This window comes from Schistocerca gregaria, chromosome 5 (genome assembly GCF_023897955.1).
Source record: "Schistocerca gregaria isolate iqSchGreg1 chromosome 5, iqSchGreg1.2, whole genome shotgun sequence".
Classification (NCBI taxonomy): domain Eukaryota; kingdom Metazoa; phylum Arthropoda; class Insecta; order Orthoptera; family Acrididae; genus Schistocerca; species Schistocerca gregaria.
This window is the reverse complement of record NC_064924.1, coordinates 124,996,252-125,008,567: the sequence shown is the minus strand read 5'-3', so window position 1 is coordinate 125,008,567 and position 12,316 is coordinate 124,996,252.

Genomic DNA, 12,316 nt, shown 5'->3' with positions numbered 1-12,316 from the left:
AAAACAAACACGTAATCTATGGAACACTATAATAGCACTCGACGATTTTAGCTTCCTAAAACCAAAAACACACGGAAGAAGATGTGAAGAGTAAGAATAATACAGTTTATACTTAAATTAAGGTAGCTCGCTGCACAGCAGACGTGATGCAGACGGCGGATAATATGACACTGGCTACTGGCACTATGGCGGACTAAAGGGACTCTCAATGTATTCAAAACAAACATGGAATCTATGGAATACTATAATAGCACTCGACGATTTTAGCTTCCTAAAACCAAAAACACACGGAAGAAGATGTGAAGAGTAAGAATAATACAGTTTATACTTAAATTAATGTAGCTCGCTGCACAGCAGACGTGATGCAGGCGGCGGATAATATGACACTGGCTACTGGCACTATGGCGGACTAAAGGGACTCTCAATGTATTCAAAACAAACATGGAATCTATGGAACACTATAATAGCACTCGACGATTTTAGCTTCCCAAAACCAAAAACACACGGAAGAACATGTGAAGAGTAAGAATAATACAGTTTATACTTAAATTAAGGTAGATCGCTGCACAGCAGTCGTGATGCAGACGGCGGATAATATGACACTAGCTACTGGCACTATGGCGGACTAAAGGGACTCTCAATGTATTCAAAACAAACATGGAATCTATGGAACACTATAATAGCACTCGACGATTTTAGCTTCCTAAAACCAAAAACACACTGAAGAAGATGTGAAGAGTAAGAATAATACAGTTTATACTTAAATTAAGGTAGCTCGCTGCACAGCAGACGTGATGCAGACGGCGGATAATACGACACTGGCTACTGGCACTATGGCGGACTAAAGGGACTCTCAATGTATTCAAAACAAACACGGAATCTGTGGAACACTATAATAGCACTCGACAATTAAAGCTCCCTAAAAGACAAAACACACGGAAGATCAAATGAAAAGTAAGAATAATACAGTTTATACTAAAATTAAGGTAGCTCGCTGCACAGCAGACGTGATGCAGACGGCGGATAATATGACACTGGCTACTGGCACTATGGCGGACTAAAGGGACTCTCAATGTATTCAAAACAAACACGGAATGTATGGAACACTTTAATAGCACTCGACGATTTTAGCTTCCTAAAACCAAAAACACACGGAAGAAGATGTGAAGAGTAAGAATAATACAGTTTATACTTAAATTAAGGTAGCTCGCTGCACAGCAGACGTGATGCAGACGGCGGAGAATATGACACTGGCTACTGGCACTACGGCGGACTAAAGGGACTCTCACTGTATTCAAAACAAACACGGAATCTGTGGAACACTATAATAGCACTCGACAATTAGAGCTTCCTAAAAGACAAAACACACGGAAGATCAAATGAAAAGTAAGAATAATACAGTTTATACTTAAATTAAGGTAGCTCGCTGCACAGCAGACGTGACGCAGACGGCGGATAATATGACACTGGCTACTGGCACTATGGCGGACTAAAGGGACTCTCACTGTATTCAAAACAAACACGGAATCTGTGGAACACTATAATAGCACTCGACAATTAAAGCTTCCTAAAAGCAAAAACACACGGAAGATCAAATGAAAAGTAAGAATAATACAGTTTATACTTACATTAAGGTAGCTCGCTGCACAGCAGACGTGATGCAGACGGCGGATAATACGACACTGACGACTGGGACTATGGCGGACTAAAGGGACCCTCAATGCATTCAAAACAAACACGGAATCTGTGGAACACTATAATAGCACTCGACAATTAAAGCTTCCTAAAAGCAAAAACACACGGAAGATCAAATGAAAAGTAAGAATAATACAGTTTATACTTAAATTAAGGTAGCTCGCTGCACAGCAGACGTGATGCAGACGGCGGATAATACGACACTGACTACTGGCACTAAGGCGGACTAAAGGGACTCTCACTGTATTAAAAACAAACATGGAATCTATGGAACACTATAATAGCACTCGACGATTTTAGCTTCCAAAAACCAAAAACACACGGAAGAAGATGTGAAGAGTAAGAATAATACAGTTTATACTTAAATTAAGGTAGCTCGCTACCCCACAGAAGTGATGCAGACGGCGGATAATACGACACTGGCTACTGGCACTATGGCGGGCTAAAGGGACTCTCAATGCATTCAAAACAAACATGGAATCTATTTAACACTATAATAGCACTCGACGATTTTAGCTTCCTAAAACCAAAAACACACGGAAGAAGATGTGAAGAGTAAGAATAATACAGTTTATACTTAAATTAAGGTAGCTCGCTGCACAGCAGACGTAATGCAGACGGCGGATAATATGACACTGGCTACTGGCACTATGGCGGACTAAAGGGACTCTCAATGTATTCAAAACAAACATGGAATCTATGGAACACTATAATAGCACTCGACGATTTTAGCTTCCTAAAACCAAAAACACACGGAAGAAGATGTGAAGAGTAAAAATAATACAGTTTATACTTAAATTAAGGTAGTTCGCTGCACAGCAGACGTGATGCAGACGGCGGATAATACGACACTGACGACTGGCACTATGGCGGACTAAAGGGACTCTCACTGTATTAAAAACAAACATGGAATATATGGAACACTATAATAGCACTCGACGATTTTAGCTTCCAAAAACCAAAAACACACGGAAGAAGATGTGAAGAGTAAGAATAATACAGTTTATACTTAAATTAAGGTAGCTCGCTGCACAGCAGACGTGATGCAGACGGCGGATAATACGACACTGGCTACTGGCACTATGACGGGCTAAAGGGACTCTCAATGTATTCAAAACAAACATGGAATCTATTTAACACTATAATAGCACTCGACGATTTTAGCTTCCTAAAATCAAAAACACACGGAAGAAGATGTGAAGAGTAAGAATAATACAGTTTATACTTAAATTAAGGTAGCTCGCTGCACAGCAGACGTGATGCAGACGGCGGATAATATGACACTAGCTACTGGCACTATGGCGGACTAAAGGGACTCTCAATGTATTCAAAACAAACATGGAATCTATGGAACACTATAATAGCACTCGACGATTTTAGCTTCCTAAAACCAAAAACACACTGAAGAAGATGTGAAGAGTAAGAATAATACAGTTTATACTTAAATTAAGGTAGCTCGCTGCACAGCAGACGTGATGCAGACGGCGGATAATATGACACTGGCTACTGGCACTATGGCGGACTAAAGGGACTCTCAATGTATTCAAAACAAACATGGAATCTGTGGAACACTATAATAGCACTCGACAATTAAAGCTTCCTAAAAGCAAAAACACACGGAAGATCAAATGAAAAGTAAGAATAATACAGTTTATACTTAAATTAAGGTAGCTCGCTGCACAGCAGACGTGATGCAGACGGCGGATAATATGACACTGGCTACTGGCACTATGGCGGACCAAAGGGACTCTCAATGTATTCAAAACAAACACGTAATCTATTGAATACTATAATAGCACTCGACGATTTTAGCTTCCTAAAACCAAAAACACACGGAAGAAGATGTGAAGAGTAAGAATAATACAGTTTATACTTAAATTAAGGTAGCTCGCTGCACAGCAGACGTGACGCAGACGGCGGATAATATGACACTGGCTACTGGCACTATGGCGGACTAAAGGGACTCTCACTGTATTCAAAACAAACACGGAATCTGTGGAACACTATAATAGCACTCGACAATTAAAGCTTCCTAAAAGCAAAAACACACGGAAGATCAAATGAAAAGTAAGAATAATACAGTTTATACTTACATTAAGGTAGCTCGCTGCACAGCAGACGTGATGCAGACGGCGGATAATACGACACTGACGACTGGCACTATGGCGGACTAAAGGGACCCTCAATGCATTCAAAACAAACACGGAATCTGTGGAACACTATAATAGCACTCGACAATTAAAGCTTCCTAAAAGCAAAAACACACGGAAGATCAAATGAAAAGTAAGAATAATACAGTTTATACTTAAATTAAGGTAGCTCGCTGCACAGCAGACGTGATGCAGACGGCGGATAATACGACACTGGCTACTGGCACTAAGGCGGACTAAAGGGACTCTCACTGTATTAAAAACAAACATGGAATCTATGGAACACTATAATAGCACTCGACGATTTTAGCTTCCAAAAACCAAAAACACACGGAAGAAGATGTGAAGAGTAAGAATAATACAGTTTATACTTAAATTAAGGTAGCTCGCTACCCCACAGAAGTGATGCAGACGGCGGATAATACGACACTGGCTACTGGCACTATGGCGGGCTAAAGGGACTCTCAATGCATTCAAAACAAACATGGAATCTATTTAACACTATAATAGCACTCGACGATTTTAGCTTCCTAAAACCAAAAACACACGGAAGAAGATGTGAAGAGTAAGAATAATACAGTTTATACTTAAATTAAGGTAGCTCGCTGCACAGCAGACGTAATGCAGACGGCGGATAATATGACACTGGCTACTGGCACTATGGCGGACTAAAGGGACTCTCAATGTATTCAAAACAAACATGGAATCTATGGAACACTATAATAGCACTCGACGATTTTAGCTTCCTAAAACCAAAAACACACGGAAGAAGATGTGAAGAGTAAAAATAGTACAGTTTATACTTAAATTAAGGTAGCTCGCTGCACAGCAGACGTGATGCACACGGCGGATAATATGACACTGGCTACTGGCACTATGGCGGACTAAAGGGACTCTCAATGTATTCAAAACAAACATGGAATCTATGGAACACTATAATAGCACTCGACGATTTTAGCTTCCTAAAACCAAAACCACACGGAAGAAGATGTGAAGAGTAAGAATAATACAGTTTATACTTAAATTAAGTTAGCTCGCTGCACAGCAGACGTGATGCAGACGGCGGATAATATGACACTGGCTACTGGCACTATGGCGGACTAAAGGGACTCTCAATGTATTCAAAACAAACATGGAATCTATGGAACACTATAATAGCACTCGACGATTTTAGCTTCCTAAAACCAAAAACACACGGAAGAAGATGTGAAGAGTAAGAATAATACAGTTTATACTTAAATTAAGGTAGCTCGCTGCACAGCAGACGTGATGCAGACGGCGGATAATATGACACTGGCTACTGGCACTATGGCGGACTAAAGGGACTCTCAATGTATTCAAAACAAACATGGTATCTATGGAACACTATAATAGCACTCGACGATTTTAGCTTCCTAAAACCAAAAACACACGGAAGAAGATGTGAAGAGTAAGAATAATACAGTTTATACTTAAATTAAGGTAGCTCGCTGCACAGCAGACGTGATGCAGACGGCGGATAATACGACACTGGCTACTGGCACTATGGCGGACTAAAGGGACTCTCAATGTATTCAAAACAAACATGGAATCTATGGAACACTATAATAGCACTCGACGATTTTAGCTTCCTAAAACCAAAAACACACTGAAGAAGATGTGAAGAGTAAGAATAATACAGTTTATACTTAAATTAAGGTAGCTCGCTGCACAGCAGACGTGATGCAGACGGCGGATAATACGACACTGGCTACTGGCACTATGGCGGACTAAAGGGACTCTCAATGTATTCAAAACAAACATGGAATCTGTGGAACACTATAATAGCACTCGACAATTAAAGCTTCCTAAAAGCAAAAACACACAGAAGATAAAATGAAAAGTAAGAATAATACAGTTTATACTTAAATGAAGGTAGCTCGCTGCACAGCAGACGTATTGCAGACGGCGCATAATATGACACTGGCTACTGGCACTATGGCGGACTAAAGGGACTCTCAATGTATTCAAAACAAAGACAGAATGTATGGAACACCTTAATAGCACTCGACGATTTTAGCTTCCTAAAACCAAAAACACACGGAAGAGGTTTGTGAAGAGTAACAATAATACAGTTTATACTTAAATTAAGGTAGCTCGCTGCACAGCAGACGTGATGCAGACGGCGGATAATATGACACTGGCTACTGGCACTACGGCGGACTAAAGGGACTCTCACTGTATTCAAAACAAACACGGAATCTGTGGAACACTATAATAGCACTCGACAATTAAAGCTTCCTAAAAGCAAAAACACACGGAAGACCAAATGAAAAGTAAGAATAATACAGTTTATACTTAAATTAAGGTAGCTCGCTGCACAGCAGACGTGATGCAGACGGCGGATAATATGACACTGGCTACTGGCACTATGGCGGACTAAAGGGACTCTCAATGTATTCAAAACAAACATGGAATCTATGGAACACTATAATAGCACTCGACGATTTTAGCTTCCTAAAACCAAAAACACACGGAAGAAGATGTGAAGAGTAAGAATAATACAGTTTATACTTAAATTAAGGTAGCTCGCTGCACAGCAGACGTGATGCAGACGGCGGATAATATGACACTGGCAACTGGCACTATGGCGGACTAAAGGGACTCTCAATTTATTCAAAACAAACATGGAATCTATGGAACACTATAATAGCACTCGACGATTTTAGCTTCCTAAAACCAAAAACACACGGAAGAAGATGTGAAGAGTAAGAATAATACAGTTTATACTTAAATTAAGGTAGCTCGCTGCACAGCAGACGTGATGCAGACGGCGGATAATACGACACTGGCTACTGGCACTATGGCGGACTAAAGGGACTCTCAATGTATTCAAAACAAACATGGAATCTGTGGAACACTATAATAGCACTCGACAATTAAAGCTTCCTAAAAGCAAAAACACACGGAAGATCAAATGAAAAGTAAGAATAATACAGTTTATACTTAAAATAAGGTAGCTCGCTGCACAGCAGACGTAATGCAGACGGCGCATAATATGACACTGGCTACTGGCACTATGGCGGACTAAAGGGACTCTCAATGTATTCAAAACAAACATGGAATCTATGGAACACTATAATAGCACTCGACGATTTTAGCTTCCTAAAACCAAAAACACACGGAAGAAGATGTGAAGAGTAAGAATAATACAGTTTATACTTAAATTAAGGTAGCTCGCTGCACAGCAGACGTGATGCAAACGGCGGATAATATGACACTAGCTACTGGCACTATGGCGGACTAAAGGGACTCTCAATGTATTCAAAACAAACATGGAATCTATGGAACACTATAATAGCACTCGACGATTTTAGCTTCCTAAAACCAAAACGCACTGAAGAAGATGTGAAGAGTAAGAATAATACAGTTTATACTTAAATTAAGGTAGCTCGCTGCACAGCAGACGTGATGCAGACGGCGGATAATACGACACTGGCTACTGGCACTATGGCGGACTAAAGGGACTCTCAATGTATTCAAAACAAACATGGAATCTATGGAACACTATAATAGCACTTGACGATTTTAGCTTCCTAAAACCAAAAACACACGGAAGAAGATGTGAAGAGTAAGAATAATACAGTTTATACTTAAATTAAGGTAGCTCGCTGCACAGCAGACGTGATGCAGACGGCGGATAATATGACACTAGCTACTGGCACTATGGCGGACTAAAGGGACTCTCAATGTATTCAAAACAAACATGGAATCTATGGAACACTATAATAGCACTCGACGATTTTAGCTTCCTAAAACCAAAAACACACGGAAGAAGATGTGAAGAGTAAGAATAATACAGTTTATACTTAAATTAAGGTAGCTCGCTGCACAGCAGACGTGATGCAGACGGCGGATAATACGACACTGACTACTGGCACTAGGGCGGACTAAAGGGACTCTCACTGTATTCAAAACAAACACGGAATCTGTGGAACACTATAATAGCACTCGACAATTAAAGCTTCCTAAAAGCAAAAACACACGGAAGATCAAATGAAAAGTAAGAATAATACAGTTTATACTTAAATTAAGGTAGCTCGCTGCACAGCAGACGTGATGCAGACGGCGGATAATATGACACTGGCTACTGGCACTATGGCGGACTAAAGGGACTCTCAATGTATTCAAAACAAACATGGAATCTATGGAATACTATAATAGCACTCGACGATTTTAGCTTCCTAAAACCAAAAACACACGGAAGAAGATGTGAAGAGTAAGAATAATACAGTTTATACTTAAATTAATGTAGCTCGCTGCACAGCAGACGTGATGCAGACGGCGGATAATATGACACTGGCTACTGGCACTATGGCGGACTAAAGGGACTCTCAATGTATTCAAAACAAACATGGAATCTATGGAATACTATAATAGCACTCGACGATTTTAGCTTCCTAAAACCAAAAACACACGGAAGAAGATGTGAAGAGTAAGAATAATACAGTTTATACTTAAATTAAGGTAGCTCGCTGCACAGCAGACGTGATGCAGACGGCGGATAATATGACACTGGCTACTGGCACTATGGCGGACTAAAGGGACTCTCAATGTATTCAAAACAAACATGGAATCTGTGGAACACTATAATAGCACTCGACAATTAAAGCTTCCTAAAAGCAAAAACACACGGAAGATCAAATGAAAAGTAAGAATAATACAGTTTATACTTAAATTAAGGTAGCTCGCTGCACAGCAGACGTGATGCAGACGGCGGATAAAATGACACTGGCTACTGGCACTATGGCGGACTAAAGGGACTCTCAATGTATTCAAAACAAACACGTAATCTATGGAACACTATAATAGCACTCGACGATTTTAGCTTCCTAAAACCAAAAACACACGGAAGAAGATGTGAAGAGTAAGAATAATACAGTTTATACTTAAATTAAGGTAGCTCGCTGCACAGCAGACGTGATGCAGACGGCGGATAATATGACACTGGCTACTGGCACTATGGCGGACTAAAGGGACTCTCAATGTATTCAAAACAAACATGGAATCTGTGGAACACTATAATAGCACTCGACAATTAAAGCTTCCTAAAAGCAAAAACACACGGAAGATCAAATGAAAAGTAAGAATAATACAGTTTATACTTAAATTAAGGTAGCTCGCTGCACAGCAGACGTGATGCAGACGGCGGATAAAATGACACTGGCTACTGGCACTATGGCGGACTAAAGGGACTCTCAATGTATTCAAAACAAACACGTAATCTATGGAACACTATAATAGCACTCGACGATTTTAGCTTTTTAAAACCAAAAACACACGGAAGAAGATGTGAAGAGTAAGAATAATACAGTTTATACTTAAATTAAGGTAGATCGCTGCACAGCAGTCGTGATGCAGACGGCGGATAATATGACACTAGCTACTGGCACTATGGCGGACTAAAGGGACTCTCAATGTATTCAAAACAAACATGGAATCTATGGAACACTATAATAGCACTCGACGATTTTAGCTTCCTAAAACCAAAAACACACTGAAGAAGATGTGAAGAGTAAGAATAATACAGTTTATACTTAAATTAAGGTAGCTCGCTGCACAGCAGACGTGATGCAGACGGCGGATAATACGACACTGGCTACTGGCACTATGGCGGACTAAAGGGACTCTCAATGTATTCAAAACAAACACGGAATCTGTGGAACACTATAATAGCACTCGACAATTAAAGCTCCCTAAAAGACAAAACACACGGAAGATCAAATGAAAAGTAAGAATAATACAGTTTATACTAAAATTAAGGTAGCTCGCTGCACAGCAGACGTGATGCAGACGGCGGATAATATGACACTGGCTACTGGCACTATGGCGGACTAAAGGGACTCTCAATGTATTCAAAACAAACACGGAATGTATGGAACACTTTAATAGCACCCGACGATTTTAGCTTCCTAAAACCAAAAACACACGGAAGAAGATGTGAAGAGTAAGAATAATACAGTTTATACTTAAATTAAGGTAGCTCGCTGCACAGCAGACGTGATGCAGACGGCGGAGAATATGACACTGGCTACTGGCACTACGGCGGACTAAAGGGACTCTCACTGTATTCAAAACAAACACGGAATCTGTTAAACACTATAATAGCACTCGACAATTAGAGCTTCCTAAAAGACAAAACACACGGAAGATCAAATGAAAAGTAAGAATAATACAGTTTATACTTAAATTAAGGTAGCTCGCTGCACAGCAGACGTGATGCAGACGGCGGATAATATGACACTGGCTACTGGCACTATGGCGGACCAAAGGGACTCTCAATGTATTCAAAACAAACACGTAATCTATGGAATACTATAATAGCACTCGACGATTTTAGCTTCCTAAAACCAAAAACACACGGAAGAAGATATGAAGAGTAAGAATAATACAGTTTATACTTAAATTAAGGTAGCTCGCTGCACAGCAAACGTGATGCAGACGGCGGATAATACGACACTGACGACTGGCACTATGGCGGACTAAAGGGACCCTCAATGCATTCAAAACAAACACGGAATCTGTGGAACACTATAATAGCACTCGACAATTAAAGCTTCCTAAAAGCAAAAACACACGGAAGATCAAATGAAAAGTAAGAATAATACAGTTTATACTTAAATTAAGGTAGCTCGCTGCCCCACAGAAGTGATGCAGACGGCGGATAATACGACACTGGCTACTGGCACTATGGCGGGCTAAAGGGACTCTCAATGTATTCAAAACAAACATGGAATCTATTTAACACTATAATAGCACTCGACGATTTTAGCTTCCTAAAACCAAAAACACACGGAAGAAGATGTGAAGAGTAAGAATAATACAGTTTATACTTAAATTAAGGTAGCTCGCTGCACAGCAGACATAATGCAGACGGCGGATAATATGACACTGGCTACTGGCACTATGGCGGACTAAAGGGACTCTCAATGTATTCAAAACAAACATGGAATCTATGGAACACTATAATAGCACTCGACTATTTTAGCTTCCTAAAACCAAAAACACACGGAAGAAGATGTGAAGAGTAAAAATAATACAGTTTATACTTAAATTAAGGTAGCTCGCTGCACAGCAGACGTGATGCACACGGCGGATAATATGACACTGGCTACTGGCACTATGGTGGACTAAAGGGACTCTCAATGTATTCAAAACAAACATGGAATCTATGGAACACTATAATAGCACTCGACGATTTTAGCTTCCTAAAACCAAAACCACACGGAAGAAGATGTGAAGAGTAAGAATAATACAGTTTATACTTAAATTAAGGTAGCTCGCTGCACAGCAGACGTGATGCAGACGGCGGATAATATGACACTGGCTACTGGCACTATGGCGGACTAAAGGGACTCTCAATGTATTCAAAACAAACATGGAATCTATGGAACACTATAATAGCACTCGACGATTTTAGCTTCCTAAAACCAAAAACACACGGAAGAAGATGTGAAGAGTAAGAATAATACAGTTTATACTTAAATTAAGGTAGCTCGCTGCACAGCAGACGTGATGCAGACGGCGGATAATATGACACTGGCTACTGGCACTATGGCGGACTAAAGGGACTCTCAATGTATTCAAAACAAACATGGAATCTATGGAACACTATAATAGCACTCGACGATTTTAGCTTCCTAAAACCAAAAACACACGGAAGAAGATGTGAAGAGTAAGAATAATACAGTTTATACTTAAATTAAGGTAGCTCGCTGCACAGCAGACGTGATGCAGACGGCGGATAATACGACACTGGCTACTGGCACTATGGCGGACTAAAGGGACTCTCAATGTATTCAAAACAAACATGGAATCTATGGAACACTATAATAGCACTCGACGATTTTAGCTTCCTAAAACCAAAAACACACTGAAGAAGATGTGAAGAGTAAGAATAATACAGTTTATACTTAAATTAAGGTAGCTCGCTGCACAGCAGACGTGATGCAGACGGCGGATAATACGACACTGGCTACTGGCACTATGGCGGACTAAAGGGACTCTCAATGTATTCAAAACAAACATGGAATCTGTGGAACACTATAATAGCACTCGACAATTAAAGCTTCCTAAAAGCAAAAACACACGGAAGATCAAATGAAAAGTAAGAATAATACAGTTTATACTTAAATTAAGGTAGCTCGCTGCACAGCAGACGTGATGCAGACGGCGGATAATATGACACTGGCTACTGGCACTATGGCGGACTAAAGGGACTCAATGTATTCAAAACAAACATGGAATCTATGGAACACTATAATAGCACTCGACGATTTTAGCTTCCTAAAACCAAAAACACACGGAAGAAGATGTGAAGAGTAAGAATAATACAGTTTATACTTAAATTAAGGTAGCTCGCTGCACAGCAGACGTGATGCAGACGGCGGATAATATGACACTGGCTACTGGCACTATGGCGGACTAAAGGGACTCTCAATGTATTCAAAACA